The 22,823-nt window shown below is 43.8% G+C and overlaps 1 protein-coding gene across 5 annotated transcripts in view; it reads left to right on the top strand.

The window, feature by feature from the left end:
• The window catches only part of LOC127489780 (uncharacterized), a 133,177-nt gene that overhangs the window by 82,387 nt on the left and 27,967 nt on the right, over positions 1 to 22,823 (top strand). The gene's annotated exons all lie outside the window — the stretch shown is intronic.

The raw sequence follows: 22,823 nt of genomic DNA, 5'->3' as shown, positions 1-22,823 counted from the left end.
TGTTGCTATGTTTTATACCTGAATAAAACTTCCATTATAGATATATACCATATTTTTCTTATGCATTATCTTGCTGTGTCTGTTGTGAACAGTGCTGCAAAAAACATGGTAGTGGAGGTATCTCTTTGATACATGATGCTAATACCTTATATGTATAAACCCAGTGGGATTTCAGGATCATATGACAAATTCCTTCTGGTTTCTTAAGAAATCTCCATACTATTTTCCACGGTCCTTGAACGAATTACATTCCCACAGATGGTGTACCAGAGTTCCCCTTTTTTCATATCCTCTCATCATTTGTTATTCTATATCGTGGATTTTAACAATTAAGAAAAGGCGGTTATTTATCATTGCAGTTTTGATTTGTATTTCCCTGTTGGCTAGTGGTGTAGAGCATTTTTTCCAAGATTTGTTAGACATTTGTATTTCCTTAGAGAACTGTTTGTTGAGTTCCTTTGGCCACTTTTTAACTGGTTGTTGGTTTTCTGTTGTTCTTGTTCTCTTTTTTAAGTTGCTGATGTACTCTGATGATTAATTCTTTATCAGATAGTTAGCTTACAAATATTTTTCCTCATTCTGTTGATGATTTCCTTTGCTGTGCAGAAGCTTTTGACTTGCATATAATGCCATTTGTTTAGTTTTGATTTTGTTGCCTGTGCTTTGAGGGTCTTGTCTAAGAAGTCATCCCCTCTCCAGTGTCTTGGAGCATTTCTTCTGCAGTTGCTTCCAAAAGCTTCATAGTCTCAGTTCTTAAATTTTGGTCTCTGACCTATCTTTGTTCTGTTTATTAAATAAATAGATTCTTTCCCTTGATCAATTAATGCTCGTCAGCACATTTTTTAGAGGAAAGTGGCTTGATGAATGCATCAAATAAATATATACAAGATCATTCTACTTTGCTATTTCATAAAAATTGGTTTTATTGCTGTACATAATTTTCATCAACCATGTAGGAAATGCATCCATAACAAAATCCCTTGTGATGTTACTTTATCATTGCTAAAGGCAATGTGACTTTGGTAAAGAATAACGGAGTTTTACAAAAATTCATTGCATGTTCAAAATCTCTACTTCATGCATTTAATGTATTTTAGAGGAAGACACATAGTTATCAGAGTACATGACTTCTGCCAAGAGAACTTTCCAATTTACATTCCTCTTATTTTGTTTTACTAGTTGAACTTCCAAATATTTTGTTTCTTAAATTTTATTAGTAGATCATGTTTCCTAAATAGAAATACCTGAAATAGATAGGCATTAAGACCAGATTCAATTTATAGCAGAAATGTTAGATTTCAGTCTCTTTCAAGCAAATATATTTCATACATCCATGTAACCACCCATTCAGTTTCATTGTCTACAACACTAGTGGGTAAAATACGCTGCAGCCAAAATAATATATTTGAGATTTTAAGAATTTGAATGTCAGACTTCCGCTCTCCAGGCAAAAAATTAGATGTGAATTCCCTCAGAAAATGACCAAGCTAGGAGGAAAGATAACAAGGTAACAACACTGCGGACTTCCCAAGGAAATAGTCTGCCTGCCTTGCCCTGGCAAACCTAAGGCAGCTCAGCAGCAGTCCAAGAGAAAATGTTCATTGCAGACTGGGGAACGAGGAGTCTCACACTCTGCGGAATGGGGAATCTCACACAGATCTGATTGAATGGTTTGTCTGCCTCAGGTGGACTGCCCTTAATGAGAAACCACTACAGAGTTTTTGGTTTGTTTGGGGGATTTGTTCGTTTATTTGAAAGTCAGAGTTACAGAGAGGGAGGGAGAGACAGAGATTTTTTTTAACTTTTATTTAATGAATATAAATTTCCAAAGTACTGCTTATGGATTACAATGCCTTCCCCCCCATATCGTCTCTCCCACCCACATCCCTCCCCTTTCCCACTCCCTCTTCCCTTCCATTCACATGAGGATTCATTTTCGATTCTCTTTATATACAGAAGATCAGTTTAGCATACATTAAGTAAAGATTTCAACAGTTTGCTCCCACACAAACATAAAGTGAAAAATAATAGATGATTTTTTAAATGATGATGAAATCAGATCAGACCTATTGTCATGTTTAATCCCAGTGAGAGTCAAGTTGGGAATTGATAATTTCTTCTTTTTTTTTTTTTACAGAAGATCAGTTTAGTATGCATTAAGTAAAGATTTCAACAGTTTGCACCCCCATAGAAACACAAAGCGAAATATACTGTTTGAGTACTCATTATAGCATTAAGAGACAGAGATCTTTCATCCACTGGTTATAAGAAGCCAGGGGCCAGGGGCCCCATGTTGTCTCCCCACAAGGGTGACAGAGGCCCAAACAATCGACCCATCCTCAACAGCTGTTCCCCAGGCCTCTAAAAGGGTGCTGGATCAGAAGTGGAGCAGCCAGGGCAGGAATTGGTCTGATCAATGGATGCCTGCGCCACTGGTGGCCCTACCCACTACACCACAGCACTGGTATCTGGCCTCACTGTTTTTGACCATACTTGTAAGAACAGTCTTCTGAGAAGTGCACGGCTGCCCCATCTCAGTTGATTTTTATAAATGATGAGAGATATGGATCTAATTCCATTCTTCTACACAAATACATCGAGCTTTGCCAGCACCGTTTGTTGAAGAGATTATCCTTACACCAATGAATGGTCTGAACCCTTTTGTCAAAAATCAGGTGGCTATATGTATTTACATTAACTTTGGGATTCTCTGTTTCGCTCCATTGGTATGTCTCAGTTTTTTTATTGCCAGTCACATGATGTTTTAATTAGTGTAGCTTTTTAGTATGCTGTGAAGTCAGGTATTGTGATGTCTCCAGCTTGATTTTTATTTACTCAGGATCACCTTAGCAATTCTGGATCTTCTGTGGTTCTGTATGAATTTGAGTTTTTTTTTTCTAATTCTGTAAAGAATGTCATTGGTATTCTGTAGATTTCTTTATGAGATAGACATTTTAATGATTTAGATTCTTCCAATCCACAAAAAAAGGAATACCTTTCCAGTTTTGTGTCCTTGATGGTTCTTTGGTCAGTGTTTTATAATTTTCATTATAAAGATCTTTCATTCATTTGATTAAATTTATTCCTAAATATGCTGATTTTTGTGGTTATTGTGAATTGGATTTTTGTTGCTCTCTTTGTCAGTGCGGCCATCGTTAATATGTAAAAAGGCAGCTATTTTTGTCTATTTATTTGTATGTAACCTTTACTGAATTGGATTATCAGTTGAAGCAGCATTTTGGTGGAATATTTGTGTTCTTCCAGGAACAACATCATGGTTTTTTTTTTGTTGTTGTTTTTTTTGTTTTTTTTTTTGACAGGCAGAGTGGACAGTGAGAGAGAGAGACAGAGAGAAAGGTCTTCCTTTGCCGTTGGTTCACCCTCCAATGGCCGCCGTGGCCAGTGCGCTGCGACCGGCGCACCGCGCTGATCCGACAGCAGGAGCCAGGAGCCAGGTGCTTTTCCTGGTCTCCCATGGGGTGCAGGGCCCAAGCACCTGGGCCATCCTCCACTGCACTCCCTGGCCACAGCAGAGAGCTGGCTTGGAAGAGGGGCAACCGGGACAGAATCCGGCACCCCGACTGGGACTAGAACCCGGTGTGCCGGCACCGCTAGGCGGAAGATTAGCCTAGTGAGCCGCGGCGCCGGCCTAACATCCTGTTTTCTGCAAACATTGATTATTTGACTTGTTCTTTTCTAATTTTAGTGCGTGTTATTTTGTTCTGCTCTCCAATTGCTCTTGTCAAAATTTACAATACTATATTCAGTCAGAGTGGTGAAAGTGGACACCCATGTGTTTTTACAGATTTTGATGAAATGCTTTCATCTTTTCCTCATTCAGCATAAAATTGGCTGTTGGTTTGTCAAATATAACCTTTATGATTTTCAGGAGTAATCCTTCTTTTCTTTATTCATTTGACAGGCAGAGTTACAGACAGAGAGAGAGAGAGAGAGAGAGAGGAAGAGAGAGAGAGAGAAAGGTCTTCCTTCCATCGGTTCATTCCCCGAATGGCCGACATGGCCTGAACTGTGCAAGCCAAAGCCAGGAGCTAGGAGCCTTCCCCAGGTTTACCTCGTGGTTGTAGGGGCCCAAGCACTTGGGCCATCCCCCACCACCCTCCCAGGCCACAGCAGAGAGCTGGTCTGGAAGAGGAGCAACCGGGACTAGAACCCAACACCCATATGGGATGTCGGCGCCGGAGGTGGCGGATTAATCAGGTGAGCCACGGCGCTGGCCCCGAGGCATATTCCTTCTATATCTACCATCAAAGGGTAATGAATCATACCCAGTGCTTTCTCTGCATCTAATGAGAGTATGGTTTTCATTCTTCCCAATATGTTGATTAATTTATGATGTTGATTGGTTTGCAAATGTGGAACCACCGTGGCTTTTTCTGGATAAATTCCAGTTGATAGTTATGTATGAGCTTTTTGATGTTTTGAATTTTTTGGCTAGCACTTTGTTGAGAATCTTTGCATCTATGTCCTTCAAGGATATAGGCCTGTAGTCTTCTTTCCCTTTTGTGTCTTTGTTTTTAGTGTCTAAGTGATGTTGGCCTCCTAAAAGGAGTTTGGCAGCGTTTCATCCTGTTCAGTGTTTTCAAATACTTTGAAAAGTGTTGGAGTTTGTCTTTAAATGTTTTGTGGAATTTGATAGTAAAACCACCAAGTCTTGGGCTTTTCATTGATGGAAGAATTTTGATTACTGCTACAATCCCATTACTTTTTATGAGTCTGTCAGATTGTGTTTATCTTCTGGATTTAATTTGGTAAGTTATTTGTATTTACAAACTTCTCCACTTCTCCAAGGTTTTCCAGTTTATTAGCATATAGTATTGAATGGAAATGCCTTTTGAAGCCTTGTATTTCAGTAGTGTTTGTTATAATGTCTACTTTTCCATCTAATCTTATTTACTTGAAGTTTTGAGGGTTTTTCCTCTTTTTTTCTTTGTCAGTCTTGTTAGCAGATTATCTATTTTTTAAAAATGTTATGTAAAGTAAACAAATTTCATGTACTTGCTATATACATATTCAGGAACATATTGATTCTTCGCATCCAATATTTCCTATATCCCATGCTTCCATACTTCTTCCTCATCCCTCTCCCATTTGCACTGTTAATTCTTACAGAAATCTATTTTTCAGTTAACTTTATACTCATAATATTAACTATACACTAAGTAAAAGTTCAACAAATAGTCTGAAGAAAATAAATTGTTCCTCAAAGTGAGACAAGGCTTGTAAAAAAGCACCACATCTCAAAATGCCCATTTCACTCCTACACACGTGTTAAGTACTCTGTTAGTTACCACAGATCAGGGACAACATATGGTATTTTTCTTTTTGAGACTAGGTTATTTCACTAAGTATAATGGTTTCCAGTTGCATCCATTTTGTTGCAAGAGACAGCACTGCATTTTTCCTGCTAAATAGTATCCCATATTGTGTGTATACCACAATTACTTCTTTTCAAGAGTTATTTATTTTAGAGGCAGAGTAAGAGAGAGGGAGAGACAGAGAATGAGAGGTCTTCTATCTGAGAATGAGAGGTCTTCCATCTGGTTACTCCCTAAATGGCTGCAATGGCTAGAACTGGGCTGTTGTGGCCGGCCCTTCGGCTCACCATGCTAATCCTCTATCTTTTGGCAATGGCACTCCAGGTTCTACTCTTGGTTGGGGTGCTGGCTGTGTCCCTGTGGCTCCTCTTCCAGTCCAGCTCTCTGCTGTGGCCCAGGAGTGCAGTGGAGGATGGCCCAAGTGCTTGGGCCCTGCACCCATGTGGGAGGCCAGGAAGAAGCACCTGGCTCCTGGCTTCGGATCAGCACAGTGCACCAGCCATAGCGGCCATTTTGGGGTGAACCAATGGAAGGAAGACCTTTCTCTGTCTCTCTCTCTCTCTCACTGCCTAACTCTGCCTGCCAAAACAAAAGAAAAAAACAAAACAAAACAAAAGAACTGGGCTGTTCCGAAGCCAGGGGCCAGGAGCTTCTTCTGGGTCTCCCACATGGGTGCAAGGACTTGGGCCATCTTCCACTGTTTTCCTAGGCCATCATCAGGGAACATCCAGGCTTAAAACCGGCGCCACTGTGGGGTGCTGGTGCAGTAGACTGAGACTTATCCCACTTTGCCATGGTGCCTGCCCCCATAATTTCTTTACCTAGTCATCATTTGACAGAGATGTGGGAATGGTCCTCAGAGATGGGTAAGACACTCAGCATCCTGTACCAATCTAAGACAGAGCTCTAGGCCAAGCTGCCAGAGTTACCAATGATGGGTAAGGGCAGAGATGGCTGAGGGCAACCTAAGACAGAGGCCATTCTCAATAAAATAAAAAAGGGGGAGATGTAGGCAGCCTTTGGACAAATCAGGGCCAATATTGGCTTGTGGAATTCCTAGGATAAGAAAGTCACATACTCCCATCCTGAAGGAGGATGATAATCAAGAACACCCTGTTAAAATTATCTTTGCTGCCGGATGCCCCAATAACTTGGTTACGTATGTTACTATTTTTTGTGATTCTTTGTTCTGCAGCTGGATATGGATAAATGCCGCGGCTCACTAGGCTAATCCTCCGCCTAGCGGCGCCAGCACACCAGGTTCTAGTCCCGGTCGGGGTGCCGGATTCTGTCCCGGTTGCCCCTCTTCCAGGCCAGCTCTCTGCTGTGGCCAGGGAGTGCAGTGGAGGATGGCCCAGGTGCTTGGGCCCTGCACCCCATGGGAGACCAGGAAAAGCACCTGGCTCCTGGCTCCTGCCATCGGATCAGCGCGGTGCGCCGGTCGCAGCGCGCTGGCCACGGCGGCCATTGGAGGGTGAACCAACGGCAAAGGAAGACATTTCTCTCTGTCTCTCTCTCTCACTGTCCACTCTGCCTGTCAAAAAATAAAAAATAAATAAATAAATAAATAAATAAATAAATAAATAAAAATTAAAAAAAAGAACACCTGTTAAAATTATCTTTGCTGCCACAGGCCCCAAAAACTTGCTTACGTATGTTATTATTTTTTGTGGTTCTTTGTGATTCTTTGTTCTGCAGCTGGATATGTATAAATGCTGCTGAGACTTTAGAATAAACGAGCCTTGATCAGCCTTCCAGCTTCTTCCAGGTCTCCCATGTGGGTGCAGGGCCCCAAGGACTTTGGCCATCTTCTACTGCTTTCCCAGTCCATAGCAGAGAGCTGGATCTTAAGAGGAGCATCTGGGATTAGAACTGGCACCCATACAGGATGCTGGTGCTTCAGCCCAGGGCTTTAACCCACTGTGCCATAGCGCCGGCCTTATTTATTTATTTATTTATTTATGTCAGAGTTACAGAGATTATGACCAAGAGAAAATCTTATTTATTTAAGATTTTATTTATTTCAGAGATGGAGTTAAAGACAGATGGAGAGAGAGACAGAGAGAGAGGTCTTCCATCCGCTGGTTCACTCACCCCAAAATGGCTGCAATGGCTGGAGCTGAGCTGATACCAGGAGCTTCTTCCAGGTCTCCTACACCGGTCCAGGGGCCCAAGCATTTGGGCCATCATCTACTGTTTTCCCAGACCATCAGCAGGGAGCTGAATCAGAAATGGAGCAGCCATTGGGACCATCTGGGGAATGAACCAACAGATGGAAGACCTCTCTCTCTCTCTCTCTGCCTCTCCTTCTCTCTTTGTGTAACTTTGATGGTCAAATAAATTAAAAAATCTTTAAAAGAAAAAACTACATATAGCCAAAGACAACACACTTTTGCTTTCTTTTTATATTTTATTCAATTCTTTACTTAATTATTTTTGTATTTGAAGGACAGTGAGTCTAGTAGTGGTGGGGAGGAGAGAGAGAAAGAGAATTTCTCATCAGCTGATTGATTTCCCAATTGCCTACAACAGCTGGGGCTGAGCCAGAAGCTTACAGTCCAATCTGGATCTCCTCCCACATGCGTGTCAGGGACCCAAGTACTGGAGCCATCACCACTGCCTCCCAGGATGTGCATGAGCAGGAAGCTTCAGGAGTGGAGTGGGGACTCACACCCAGACACTGGGATGAGGGATGCTGGTGTCCTACGTGGTGTCCTAACTGCTGCACCAAATGCCCGCCCCAGACAGCAGACTTCTAACAGGGAGTTGCAGGCTGTGTCCTCATCACCTAGTTATGAAGAAGGCCTTGTGGTCAATGTATGTTATGGTATTTAGCTAACACTTTAAATCTCATGAAAATTTTAATACACAGCATGTAAATGTGTACTGCATTTGCACAGATAATGGTGTGTTTGGATGAGGTCACGGGCATTAGCACAAAGGGGTTGTTTAACAGTTATCTACCATCCCCACTTGTCTTCAAATACTGTGATTGAGATGGAACTCTAGCACATGAAAGCACTTGTTCACAGAGCCATTTTTAGAATATAAATTGATATTATAACAGAAGCCCTCTCTTAGCTCAGCATAATAGATAGGAGCCATCATGTACTCCTGATCCAGGTTATGTTATGAGAATGAATTATTTTATTGACAGCTCTTCTAAGTAGCATTAGTGCTAATTAATGAAGAGATTTAATGTAATATTGATAATATTATGCATGCAAAATAGCATACTTCATCTCAGTAAAATAATTAAAATATACTTGAGGATGTTTTACATGCCACCCGCACTTGAGAGTGTTTATTGCTTGTTACGGAGTACATCAGCATTAGCCAGGAATGCCAATGATCTCATAAACATCCTGTATTCAGAATTCTGAAAAAAATTCTGAACAAAGGCATTTTTTAAGATTTATTTATTTACTTGAAAGTAAGAGTTACACAGAGAGGAGAGAGAGAGAGAGGACTTCCACCTGCTGGTTCATTCCCAAATTGGTCCCAACAGCTGGAGCTGTGTCAATCTGAACCCAGGAGCTTCTTCCAGTTCTCCCACACGGATGTAGGGGCCCAAGGACTTGGGCCATCTTCTACTGCTTTCCCAGACCATAGCAGAGAGCAGGATGGGGAGTGGAGCAGCCGGGACTCGAACCAGTGCCCATATGGGGTGCCAGCACTGCAGGCAGTGGCTTTACCCACTAAACCACAGCGCCGGCCCCAGGCATGTTGGTTAGTGGTATGGGGTTTCCTTTTGGAGAAGTGCAGAAGTCCCAGGATCAGATATGACAGTTGTGTGACACTGTGGATGTACTAAATGCCACTCTGATTTTTACAATGCTATATTAGTAATATTTATTATGCATTATATGCTTTTCTGCCACTGCACAACTCAGTTGTTTGGCGAGCCCCCACCCTCATCCTCTATGGACCAATCCAGTTTGCTTGTCCTCAGGCTGGCAGGTGACATAGGAGCATCTTACACTCTGAATGCCCTAGGAGGTTGGGTCCACATTTTGTTTTGTGCTTTCCATTTGTTATCACTTTGGCCCCAGGTTTTTCTCATTCACATATGAATTCTATAACAATTTAATGCAAGGGAGTCTCAGAAAGGTCACAGAAAATGGCATTACTTCAATGCAGAAAAACCATCTCAGATTTTATATATATATATATAATGGCTGCTATGGCTGGCGCTGCAGCAATCTGAAGCCAGGAGCCAGATGCTTCTTCCCAGATCCCTCCCCCCCAATGCGTGTGCAGGGACCCAAGCACTTGGGCCATCCTCTGCTGCCATCCTGGGACACAACAGAGAGCTGGACTGGAAGAGGAGCAAGCAGGACTAGTAGCTGGCGCCCCAACCAGGACTAGAACCCAGGGTGCTGGCGCCACAGGCGGAGGATTAGTCAAGTGAGCCACAGCACCGGCCAAGCTATCTAGTTTCATATTGAATCAGACCAGTAAGAGTACTCTCTGCCCACTGTTACTCTTATCTTGTCAAAGATGTTAGAGGAATGTTTTTGAATTCCCCATTTCATATGATATTGGCTGTGGGTTTGTTATGTATGAGTTTATTAAGTTGAGAAATTTTTTTCCATATGCATGTGTTCATGATTTTAATCATGAATGGATTTTCTATTTTATGAATCCTTTAAGCTTTGTGGGGAAAATGTGCTAATAATCTAATTGGGGTTTCCCTTAAAAGGGACCATGTGCATTTCTGATTCAATTCTGTTTCTTTTTTTGTGGTGTTCTTTTGAGTACAAGCATAAGGTGACAGAACTTTTCCTGGTCACTTCTCTCAAGGACTTTTGAAGCCTCCTGTACATCACTGTCCATATATTTCTCCAGCCTGGGGAAGTTTTCAGCTGTTACCTCACTGCACTGGTTCTTCTTCTCTCCCTAGTGACTGCGGAAATTTGAATACTTGTTTATGTTGTGTTCCGCTGGTCTCAGGAGGCCATCTTCTCTTTTGTTCCTTTTGTCTGACTGGTATATTTAAAAAGACTCATCTTTGAGTTCAGGTATTCTTTCTTTTGCTCAGTCTAGTCTCTGTTGTTGAGATGTGTTTGAGATTCACTTTTTTGACTGAATCACTTCATGCTTTCTAAGATTTCACTTTAGTTCTTTTTCAAGGTCTCTGTCTCTGTTGAAGTTTTCATTCATTGATATCATGCATCACTTGCATAACATTCAGCTAACTGTCCATATTCTCTTGTGTCTCTCTGAAGATCCTTATAGCCTGTCTTTTGAATTCTTTATCTGGCATTTTACTCACCACCTTTTCTTTGTGTTCTTGTACTGTAGTGTGGTTATATTCTTTTTGGGTAGCATATTGTTTTACTTTTCACTCTTCTGTCCCTATGTTGATTGTTGTACATCTGATAGATCAGTTTTTTTTGTATCATTTTTAAGGGATGGTTTTCCAGGATTGAAGGATTTTTCCTGAATGTCTGTCTTTAGGTGTTGACTATGTAGCATGTTTTTGTCTCCATTTCAAGTTAAATACCATAGCGGCCTCTCCGTATAGCTTATTTTGCTGTAGTTCAGTACAGCAGCATCAAGGGTGTGGGGTCCATTGGAGTTGCTTGGCCCCATGGTATGGAATCTCTCAGCCACCACTAGAGTGAGGGAACAGAGTTGCAGAAATGACATTCTTTCTGGAAGCACATGTGGCTGGCTCTGTGAGTGGGCCCAGTGACGGCTCACCACCCATCACCCAAATGTGATACAAGAAGTGCTAGAGACCATTGCCTGATGGGCCAGAGCCCCAGGAGTCACAGTGAAGCCCATTAGACGGGGCAAGCAGACCCCTAGTCACTGCCAGAGGGTGGGGCTGGAGCTGCTGTATTGTATTTGGGGCTGAGATTTGCAGGCCACAGGACCTCCAGAGGGGCAGAAGTGACAGGAGTAGTGCTGGCGCTGGGCACTGATGATTTTTCTACTCTTTTATGTATTTATTTATTTACAGGCAGAGTGGACAGTGAGAGAGAGAGAGAGAGAAAGGTCTTCCTTTTGCAGTTGGTTCACCCTCCAGTGGCCGCCGCGGCCAGCACGCTGTGGCCGGTGCATCGCGCTGATCCGAAGCCAGGAGTCAGGTGCTTCTCCTGGTCTCCCATACGGGTGCAGGGCCCAAGCACTTGGGCCATCCTCCACTGCACTTCCCGGGCCATAGCAGAGAGCTGGCCTGGAAGAGGGGCAACCAGGACAGAATCTGGTGCCCTGACCAGGACTAGAACCCAGTGTGCCAGCACCGCAGGTGGAGGATAAGCCTATTGAGCCGTGGCGCCGGCCAATTTTTCTACTCTTAAAGAGAACCTGTTTGTGTTTCTTGTGGTAAAATTTCCAAAACTATTTCCAAAACTCCACCTTGACCCCAATTTAAGAAGCAGACTCACAGAGAATGATTAATAACTGTTCACTTCCACTAAACTGTGATCCACTGGGTGATTCCAACCATGCCAGAAATGGAAGCTAGGAACTAAATCCAGGTCTCCCACTTGCATGGCAGTGATAGATTTCTGTGAGTCGTCATCTGCTGACTCCCAGGGTCTTCGTTGGCAGAAAGCTGGATTCAAACTGAGGCACTGCATTATGGGTGTCTCAATGGGTGTTCCAACTACAAGGCAAAATGCCCACACACAAAAATGTTTTTAACTGTCAAGGCAGGTCACCTCCAGCCTCCAGCAGTTGGACAGTTACCATGGAAGTGTCCTTACCATTTGCTGCATTCAGCAGCTTCTCTCTTCCTGGTAAGCTGGTATTTCTTGTAGTGGCCTATATTTCTCATGTTCAGGGACGCTGTTTTCCTTATGACCTCAATTCTTGGGCTAATCGAAGAAGAGAATTGGTGTTAAGTATGTTGTACTATTTTCTTGTCTTTACAAGTGACTATTCCATTATTTACATTTTGGAGCAGAAATTTAAAATTTCCTTTGAAATTACTTAAAAGAAAAATCACCAATTACAGATGTATAACACCTTGGTGTTAGTAGATTCATGTAATTGTGCAACCATCACTAGCATTCTGTTGTGAAAATTTTTAATGCCTTCCAAAGACCAGGGAATCCTCTTTGTAGTCATTCATTTCCCATTCATTGATCACCATGGCTGCAATTGAAAAGATCAAAAATCTAGAAAACAGGTATCATCAAATTTGAATCATTAAATTTGAATTTTATTAGATTATGCCTTCATCCAATCGATCTTTTTCCTACTTTTGAGATAAACAGAGGAGAGATCTCATTATATCTATTGGGAATAATTTAAGGAAACAAGCCATCTAATAGAGCAGAACTGAAAAACCTAAAGGAGAATGGTGGAGTAAAGTCATAGTGAATGTGTTTTCTTAAGTAGTATTTAGTGTGTTCCTTAGTCTCAGCCTGTCAGAGAGTGGTTGAAAATCAGCTGAGTATTAATAATAGGACTTTCTGAGCTCTGATAAAAGAGTAGTCCCATATATTTGAACAGTGGAAGTAGCTATGTTTGATCTAAATAAAGTAAGCTGAAATACAGATAGTGGTTTCTGGGTGATGAGTTACATTCTTGGGACAGGGAGCCTTGAGGGCAAGGCTTGTGTGTGAATTCTGCTGCCAATCAGTTGCCACAGGAATTTGCAAAATTCTCATGGCAATCATTTTCCTCAGTTTGTCAAGAAATAGGATAAGATCTTTGTACCTCTCTGGGGTCCCTTCTTCCGAGATTTCTCTGAGTTCCTGGGGACCAGGGATGTGCGTAAAACACGCCTGGGGAACTGAAGATGAGACCTGATGTTTGTCTTTACTCTCTGTCTCCTGCAGCAGCCTGGGCTTAGTCTACATTCTGAGCTCAAGAGCTGAGGGAGTGCATCAGAGAAAGCATGTTTGGGGGACAGGAGTTAGCCCAAGCAACACCAGGTGACATAAGAGCAAGTGGCACCCAAAGAGGGTGTGGATAGGGATAAGCCGAGCCAGAAACTTCAGGGGACTCTCACATATGCCTGGTCCACTATCCAACTCCTCCAGGGGCATCCTGAGTTGAGCAGTAAGGACTGGGAGAGGAACTTATTCCACAGTGACGTGTGTACCTGTCCAGGGAGCTGCTCTGATGGACCCAGATTAGGTTTACAGGGAGTGGATGCACTGCCTCCTGTAGGATGAGGCTGTGAGCCTGAGGCTCTGACCAGACACAGGAGCCTCAGTTCTGGGGCTGTCCTTGCAGGTGATGCTCTCTAAGGAGAGTTGACTTAGAGAGAGCAGGTGGAACTTGAGGAAGGGATGGGTATGTCTGTTCTTACGTTAAATAGTTCTTCCCTAAAGTCAGGTATATCAGGGTAATGGGACCCTTCCTCTGAAGTGTTGGTACTAAGGATATTCTTCCGGGCTTTGAGTTGAGAAAGACTTTACACACAGTACTTTTTAGCTGTGACAAGTATTTGGGATTCAGCTATCAATGTGTTGCTGCAGAAACTCAAGCCCATGAATGGTAGATCACAGGTTGTTTTGCTAACAATGTGATGTTTCTGATACACTGGAGCCTGGCAGGGTAAGACAAGCATGTTGGCGGTCATGATAGTAAGATGAGGAGAGGAAACCTCTGTGCCATTGTATTTTTTTTATTTGACAGAGTTAGACAGTGAGAGGAGGGAGAGAGAGAGAGAAAGGTCTTCCTTTCGTTGGTTCACCTCACAAATGGCTGCCACGGCCCGAGCTATTCTGGTCCAAAGCCAGGAGCCACGTGTTTCCTGCTGGTCTCCCATGTGGGTGCAGGGGCCCAAGCACTTGAGACATCCTCCACTGTTTTCCCAGGCCACAGCAGAGAGCTGGACTGGAAGAGGAGCAACCGGGACTAGAACGTCACACCCATATGGGATGCCGGCACCGCAGGCAGAGGATTAACCAAGTCAGCCAAGGCGCCAGCCCCTGTGACATTCTATTTCACTGTCCTTCCTTGGATGGTGCAGGGTCCTCCTTAATGAAGTGGGTTTTCTGCCTCTGTGCTGAGAGCACTGTACACTTGACAGGGCCTTAGGGCAGGAGTCAGTTTCTCAGGGTATTGCCATCACTTTGACTCTCTGTTGACACACAGAAATTTATGCTGCCAAGATTGCCCAGGAAACTAATGTTAATTGTAACTATTATGTCCTGGCCAGCCAGGGAAGTATGAAGATAATATAAAAAAATCAAAGGACATCTTTTTCATACTGATGAAATAGGATTTGTTCTCTCCTTTATAAGTTAAGTAGAATCCAGCCCTCAAGATTCTCTCTCAATATAAAAAAATAAGTGTATATCAGCCATCTTATGAAAATTTTATAATTCAGTATTTTATCATCAAATTATAATTTATGTAAGTAGAAGTAAAGTAACTCCAAAGTTGATAGTGAGGTCCATGTAGCAGAATCTGGGGTTGAAGGTCATTCCATCATGGTTTTTATGCTTAGAAAGAAAAGAAATGACCTCTGTGTTGTTTATCTGCTTTTCCAATCCAGTTCTGTAACCTGTCCCTCACTGCCTATTGAAAACACCTGAATTCTAAATGAATCAGGCCCATCTCAGGTATTTCCTGAGCAAACTGAGGGTCACACATGGTGCCAGTTAATGGGGCTATGGGGAGATAGGGGTATCACAGAGCAGTCCTGTCAAAAATATCTTAGTGTCCCTTTCTCTAGTTTAGCCTGGGTTATCTGTGGGTGAGAATACCAGTAGTAAAAATGCATAGGCTCTTGTCACATAACAGGAAGATGGTAATGAATGCTGTTGTCTGTCATGGATGCCGCTCATCCTCCCAAAAATTGAGGACCAGAAAGGTCTAAAGATTCTCCTGCACAGTACTTGAGTGCCCCCTGTAGTATGGGGATAGACAAGTAAACAGTTGTACTGCCTGGGTAGCGCCTGACTTAAAAAGAAATCACTGGGGGTCTGCTCAGAAAGTGAAATTTTACGTAATACTGCACATAGATGGAATGAAGTTTAATTCAGTGCAAGATACCTCAGCATTCAGCAACGGAGGCCCCTCCTGTTGTGATGGTTGTCCATGCCAAATAGGAAAAAGAACTACTTGATTTCATTGGTCTTACAGAACTAGGAGGACCTGAATGCATTTCACCAAGTTGAAAAAACAGCTCTGCCTCCAGGGGCCTTCCAATAGAATTGGTTTCATTGTGAGTGCCATACAAGGTGGTAGAATAGAGGTAATAATATCCTTGAGATGAACTGACTGAGAGCAGCACTACATAATTTCGAATCAACAAGGAGAGAAAATTTTTGCCTTGGTAGACATTGCACATTGAGCCCACAATCTGCAATCATCCTTTCACAGAATATATTCATTGTTACAGCTGCCTGTTACAACTGGCTAGCAGTGATGCCAAGGCAAGTATTCATTACAAAGCCAACTTAGTTTAGTAAGAATCTCAGTGGGTGACCCCACGATCATACACTACTTCTGTTTTTTATAAATAAATAGGGATTTTTGAGCAATTTTACCCATTGCTACATTTATTCCACCAATAACTGCTATCCTTTATCTTTGAGTGGTTAGACATACCCTATGGACAAATGGGTAGTTTGTAAGTCTTCAGAATGGTTCTGAAGGCATATATTGATAGGAGTCAATTGTATTACAATGGTAGTAATTTGGTGTAGAGAGCTCCAGCTCTAGCGTTGCTCATGAATCTAGACACACAGGTGGAAATACACCTCACCAGGAGTTAGTATTGTCTTCTCAAAATCACCTGGTGATTCTAAACACTCAGCTTTGAACTGATTGATGTTGTATCTTTCCCTTTGAAATAAGCACGCAGCTTCTGCCGAGCCAGCTTCAGGCTATTGAATAACAGGAAAAAAAACTGCCAAGTGTTGCCAGTTAAAATTTGCCTTTGGGTTTAGAAAGACTTACCTCCACAATCGGTCTGTGGCAGCCCTAAGCTGTGTAATGATGGGAAAATTACTTATCCTCTCTGAGCTTGTGTTTTTTTTTTTAACCTTATAACAAGAAGTGGCATATCTTAAAATTGTGATCAATGATTTATTAACAGTAAAGAAAAATAAAGACTCTTACAGGAGGCATCTAGCAGAGTCCCTATCACTCAAGAAATGGTACTATTTTTCAGTTACTATCTTGTCTGCTTTTGGTGGTTTGACGGAAACAGGGCCAGTTATAATTTGCAGAATTGTTTCTGTTTATTCTTTGTCCAAAGTGCATGTCAAGGACCAAATTATTTGAGTCATTACCACTGCTTCCTAGGTTCTGTGTTGGCAGGAAACTGGAATCTAGGGCAAAGATGGAAGTTGAGACCAAGTACTCAGGTATGGGACATGGGCAACCCAACCAACAATTTAACCTCTAGGCCAGATGTCTACCTCTGATTCCTAAATCTGTAGTTACCCTGTATCTTTTATTTTGGTTCCTTTTTCTTCTCCTCCTCCTCCTCCTCTACCTTCTTTCTGTGGAGATAGGCACACTACTTCTGCATTTGCAAAATTACTTTCTTTTCTTATATCTAATGTAACATTATTTCAAAATGTGATGACTTAATAATATATTATTTTCTTACAGATTTATCTTTATTTATTTGGATGAGAGAGGTAGAGACAGAGAGAGAGAGGCCTTCCATCCGTTGGTTCACTCCCCAAATGGCTACAACAGCCAGAGCTGGGCTGATGCAAAATCAGGAGCTAGGAGCCTCTTCTGGGTCTCCCATGTGGGTGCAAGGGGCTCAAAGACTTGGGCCATCTTCTGCTTTCCCAGACCATAGCAGAGAGCTGGATTGGAAGTGGAGCTAGAACTGGCGCCCATATGGGATGCTGGCACTTCAGGGTAGGGCCTTAACCTGCTGTGCCACAGCACCGTCCTGAATAATATTCTTTTAAAAGGGTTATTTATTTGAAAGGCAAAGCTACAGAGAGAGGGAAAGATAGACATTTTCTTTATTTTTTTAAGAAATGTTTGCATCCCTCATCAGGGCCACTTTTCTTTCTTCTTGATTTATTTGACAGTTACAGAGAATCAGAGAGGGAGAGGGGAGGGGTGGAGAAAGGTCTTCTGGCTGCTGGTTCACTCCTCAAATGGCCTCAATGGTCAGAACTGGGCATATCTGAAGCCAGGAGCCAAGATGTTCTTCTGGTTCTTACACACGGGTGCAGGGGTAGAAGTACCTGGGCCATTTTTCTACTGCTTTCCCAGGCCACAGCAGAAAGCCGGATTGGAAGTGGGGTAGCCAGGGTACAAACTGGCACCATGGGCACTTGCACTGCAGGTGGTGGCTTTACCCACTACCCCACAGCACTGGACCCCAGAGAGACATTTTATACCCTCTGGTTTATACCCCAAATGGTCACAAGAGCTCGAGCTGGGCCACTCTGAAACCAGGAGCCTGTAACTGCATCCTGATCTTTACCATAGGTAGCAAGGTCCCAAGGACTTGGCTCATCTGCTGCTCTCCCAGGCACATTAGCAGGGAGCAGCTGGGACTTGAACTGATACTTGTATGGGATGCCAGCCCTGCAGGTGGTCGCTTTACCTGAAATGCCATAATGTTGTCTCCAGGAATAGTTTGTTTTGCACTCTCATGTCTCAGTGGATTTAGTGAGCTTTCTGGACTCCGTTGATCAGTTCCTGTCTGTGACCCTTCAGGGGGTTATGATGATGTCAGTTGAGACTATTGGTGTTTGGGCTCACTCAGAAGACTGGTAGTTGACACTGTCTGTTAATGGGACACTAAGATTATAATGTGTTCTGCTTTCTTGTATTTGTTTAATTTTTCTTTTTGCAGATCTTGGAATCACTTATTTTTTAATTTTATTTAAGTTATACAAGTTTCATGTATTTCATATTACAGATTTAGGAACACAGTGATACTTGCTACCCTATCCTCCCTCCCACCCATGCTCTAACCCTTCTTCCTATTCCATTCCCACTCTTAATTTTTTAGCTTTTATTTAATTAATACAAATTTCATAGGTACAGCTTTAGGAATATAGTGGTTCTTCCCCCCCAGAGCCACCCTCCCACCCCAACTCCCGTCCCACCTCATACTCCTCCCATCCCATTCTTCATTAGGATTCATTTTTAATTATTTTTATATAAAATACCAAGTCTATACTAAGTAAAGTTTTCAACAGTTTGCACCCATACAGACACAAAGCACCCACACAGACACAAAACGTATAAAGTACTGTTTGAAGACAATTTGCAGCAGTGGGGTGGCTGGATCATAGGGTAGGTCTATAGAGGTATCTCCATACTGTCTTCCACAGTGGCCGCCCCTGTTTACATTCCCACCAACAGTGGACCAGAGTACCTTTTTCATCGCATGCTCGCCAGCCTCTGTTATTTGTTGATTTCTGTGTGAGTGCCATTCTATGTGGAGTGACATGAAACCTCATTGTGGTTTTGATTTTCATTTCCCTAATGATTAGTGATCCTAAGTATTTTTTCAAGTGTTTGTTGGCCATTTTATTATTATTATTTAAAAGGCAGAGTGACAGAGAAAGAGGGGGAGACAAAGAGACATAGTGGGGAAAGAGATCTTTCTCTGGTTCACTAACAGAATGGCTGTAATCCCTGATGGAGTCAGGAGCCTGGAACTCCATCCAAGTTTATAATGTGAGTGGTAGCACTTAAGTATATGGACCATGTTCAGCTCATTTTCCAGGTGCACCTTACTGGTCAAGAATATATTATGGGGCCAACTGGAGTTCAGAAGATATTGGGGGCAGGCGCTGTGATGTACAGGTATAGCTGCCACCTGGAGTACCAGCATCCCATATGGGCACAGGTTTGAGTCCTGGCTGCTCCACTTCTGATCCAGCCCTCTGCTATGGCCTGGGAAGGCAGCAGAAGATGGCCAAAGTGCTTGAGCCTCTGCCCCAGCATGGGAGACCTGGAGGAATCTCCTGGTTCTTGGCTTCAGATCAGCGCAGCTCCTGCCATTGCAGCCATCTGGGGAGTGAACCAGTGGATAGGGGACCCCCCCCCCTTCACTCTTTGTCTGCCTTTCAAAAAAATAAAGACTTTTACAAATGATATTACAGAATGCTGGGTGAATGTGCAGAGGGTGTAACATCTTTTATATTGGGTGCAACGTTGTTTCCCAGTTTTGGAATTGTTGCCAAGAAGAAGTAAAATATGCCAAATACATGATTTCCTGGTGTGTATTACCCCTAGGGTAGACATATGCTGTCCATGTAGCCAAACACAGACAGCTGCCCTCTGTCGCTCCCCCTCTTCGTGGAGGAACGACACAAAACCCTGCCTAGGCTTCATATCTGAGTCACGGCACCATTATGTCGCTCCTCGTCTTCGTGGAGGAACGACACAGGACCCTGCGCTGTTCTTTCGTCTGCTCGGCCCTCCCCGGGTTTGCTGCTGGTTCTTCCCGGGTTGGCTACTGTCCCTTCCACCTCCGTGGAATGGCAGTTCCCCCTGGCCACATTCCCCACTTCCGCAGGGGAGCGGCACTCCGCCAGCCGGCTCTCTCGGGGGCTGCACAGATGTTCCCCTTAGATGTTCCCCGGTGTATGCCGTCTCTCTCCTCCTTTATAGTCCTCCTCTGCCAATCCCAACTCGGCTGCCCACACGCCGAGTACGCTGCTCTCCTCCAATCAGGAGCAAGTCCTACAGTTTATTGGCTGAACTGGAGGCAGCTGTGCAGAAGCTGTTTTCTTCTCTCCCAGCGCCATATTGTGGGAGAGCAGATGCATAGAATAAGTCTTAATTCCAGTAACAGTCTAGTCCGGGTTGCTCCCCACAGATCCCCCTTTCTTTTTATTTTTTGGCGTTGATACGCGCCTGTCTTCGGTGTCCCGCGGCACACACTCTGCTCTACTTGCTAGAGTTGCCACAGGTTCTTACAAGTCCTATCAATCAGGCAAACCGAATCCGGGTCCTCTCTTCGCCATGTTGTGAGGAGGTTTTTAGGCGCTGATGCGTGCCTGTCTTCGGTGACCTGCGGCTCATACTCTGGTCGAGCCGCATGCTGGTGCTTACCGCCTTAATCAGGCAGACCGAATCCAAGCTTTCTCATTGCCATATTGTGGGGGAGACTTATTAGTGTTGGTTCGTGCCTATCTTCAGTGACCTACAGCTCATACTCAGCCGCCTGCTGGTGCTTACCGCCTTACTAATCAGGCAGACCGAATCCAAGCTCTCTCATTGCTGTGTTGTGGGGAGGCCTTATTGATGTTAATTCGTGCCTGTCTTCGGTGACCTGCGGCGCATAAGCTGCTAGCCGCCCGCAGGTGCTCATCGCCTCACTAATCAGGCAGACCGAATCCAAGCCTTCTCATTGCAGTATTGTGGGGAGGCCTTATTTTTCTGTTTCTCTATCTCCGGGCATTCCTATTTCTCCTATTTTACTTCTATCTACCAGCATTCCTATTTCTCTCATTTTACTTCTAAACTTCTGTTTCTCTTATCCCCGCGGCTCCCCGGCGCCCGCCCCGAGGCTGCTTCTCGGCGGCTTCCCGGCTGAGCCGCTTCAGCCCGCGCCTCTCTCATCTGCGCGGCTTCGTGGCTCTGCGTGGCTCGGCTTCGCGCGCACACTCCGCGGTCTCTCACTAGCCCCGCGTTCCCTATCTACTTGAGCCGCGCACGCTCTCTCTGCACGCGGCAGCCTCCACGAGTCACACAGCGTAGCTCACGTCTCCGCCACTAGCATTCAATCCAAGTTCCCCGGGCTAGCCTGGCGAATTCAACCCAGCTCACGTCTCCGCCCCACGATTTGGCTTCCCGTCCTTTGCTCCCCGGGCTAATCAGACGGATCCCAATCTGGCTTACGTTTCCGCTTCTGGTTTCAACTTTTCGCCCCCCCATTCCCGGGCTAACTGGAGAATCCCAAAGTGGCTTTCGTCTCTGCCTCGGCCTGCCCCCCGCGGCTTCAATTTCCCTAACATTTTTCTCTACCCGGTATGTTTCCCCAAGCTTTCCTCCAACAATACTCCTCCCTCATTTCTCCTGGCCTCTCCCCACAGTCCGTATCCAAGTCTGTTTGTTCTAGCTTTCACTTTTGCTTTCGACCTTAGAGATTTCTCCCAGCTTCCCCCTGTAGTCCGTATCTGAGTCTATGCCTAGGCTTTCAATAGCTTCTTCCGGCACCTTTTTCGTCCGGCTTTTCCCTAGGCTGTTTGCTAGTCTCTCTCTCCGATATTTTCCACTTCTTCCCGTTTCTTCCCTCCTAGGTTTCCTATCCAAGTCACGGCACCATTATGCCGCTCCCCCTCTTCATGGAGGAACGACACAAAACCCTGCCTAGGCTTCATATCCGAGTCACGGCACCATTATGTCGCTCCTCGTCTTCGTGGAGGAACGACACAGGACCCTGCGCTGTTCTTTCGTCTGCTCGGCCCTCCCCGGGTTTGCTGCTGGTTCTTCCCGGGTTGGCTACTGTCCCTTCCACCTCCGTGGAATGGCAGTTCCCCCTGGCCACATTCCCCACTTCCGCAGGGGAGCAGCACTCCGCCGGCCGGCTCTCTCGGGGGCTGCACAGATGTTCCCCTTAGATGTTCCCCGGTGTATGCCGTCTCTCTCCTCCTTTATAGTCCTCCTCTGCCAATCCCAACTCGGCTGCCCACACGCCGAGTATGCTGCTCTCCTCCAATCAGGAGCAAGTCCTACAGTTATTGGCTGAACTGGAGGCAGCTGTGCAGAAGCTGTTTTCTTCTCTCCCAGCGCCATATTGTGGGAGAGCAGATGCATAGAATAAGTCTTAATTCCAGTAACAGTCTAGTCTGGGTTGCTCCCCACACCCTCAGCTGGAAAGAAGCTGCTAAGTTGTCATTTCTGGCAGTGACTTCAGCAGTTGTAAGGTCACTGAGCTTTCACAGGCAGCAGTGCCTGCACTGGTATGATAGTGACACCAAAAGCCTGCATCAGTGACAGTGGGAGCCTTCGGTAAGCAAATCAGAAAGATCAAGATCTGGGGACAAGTTGTAGTTTAGAATCTCAGCCACACAGAGGACTCTATTTGTGTCTTGCTCCTGGTTGTGGTTCACTATCTTCTTCAGGGGTTCTTTTGTATGCTGCCTATGATCCTTCAATGGACTTTTCAAAAATTTCTTGAATCAAGGTTTAATTCTCATTTTTTATGTCTTAGAATTCTAATTCACACAAAATAAATTATTTTAATGTTGTTTTTATGAGGCAATAAATCTTGGTCTAATGCTAAACTATATACCGTGATCATATCAGGAAATCTGTAGTCAGAAACAAATAATTGCATCATTCTAACATTTTGGATATTGGTATTATTATATTATTCTCAAACATATGATATTTCAGCTTTACTGCTGCTTTTTGTTGAGGCTTTTGAAAATAAATACCACATTCCATAAATGTTTATTGTAGTATATGCATGGCTTAGCCCTTAGAGTGCTTATATTCCACTACAGAAATAAATTTGAAAAACAAAGATAAGATATGCAATATATGTATATAACTTAATTTCAACCTTTTCTCATTTTGCCTTCAAAATCTTTTTTGGTTAAAATATTTTGAAAGAAGTCAGAAAAT

The sequence above is a fragment of the Oryctolagus cuniculus genome, chromosome 19 (assembly GCF_051225735.1).
Source record: "Oryctolagus cuniculus isolate XC-2025 breed Fujian yellow rabbit chromosome 19, ASM5122573v1, whole genome shotgun sequence".
Lineage (NCBI taxonomy): Eukaryota > Metazoa > Chordata > Mammalia > Lagomorpha > Leporidae > Oryctolagus > Oryctolagus cuniculus.
This window is presented reverse-complemented; position numbering and strand designations above follow the sequence as displayed.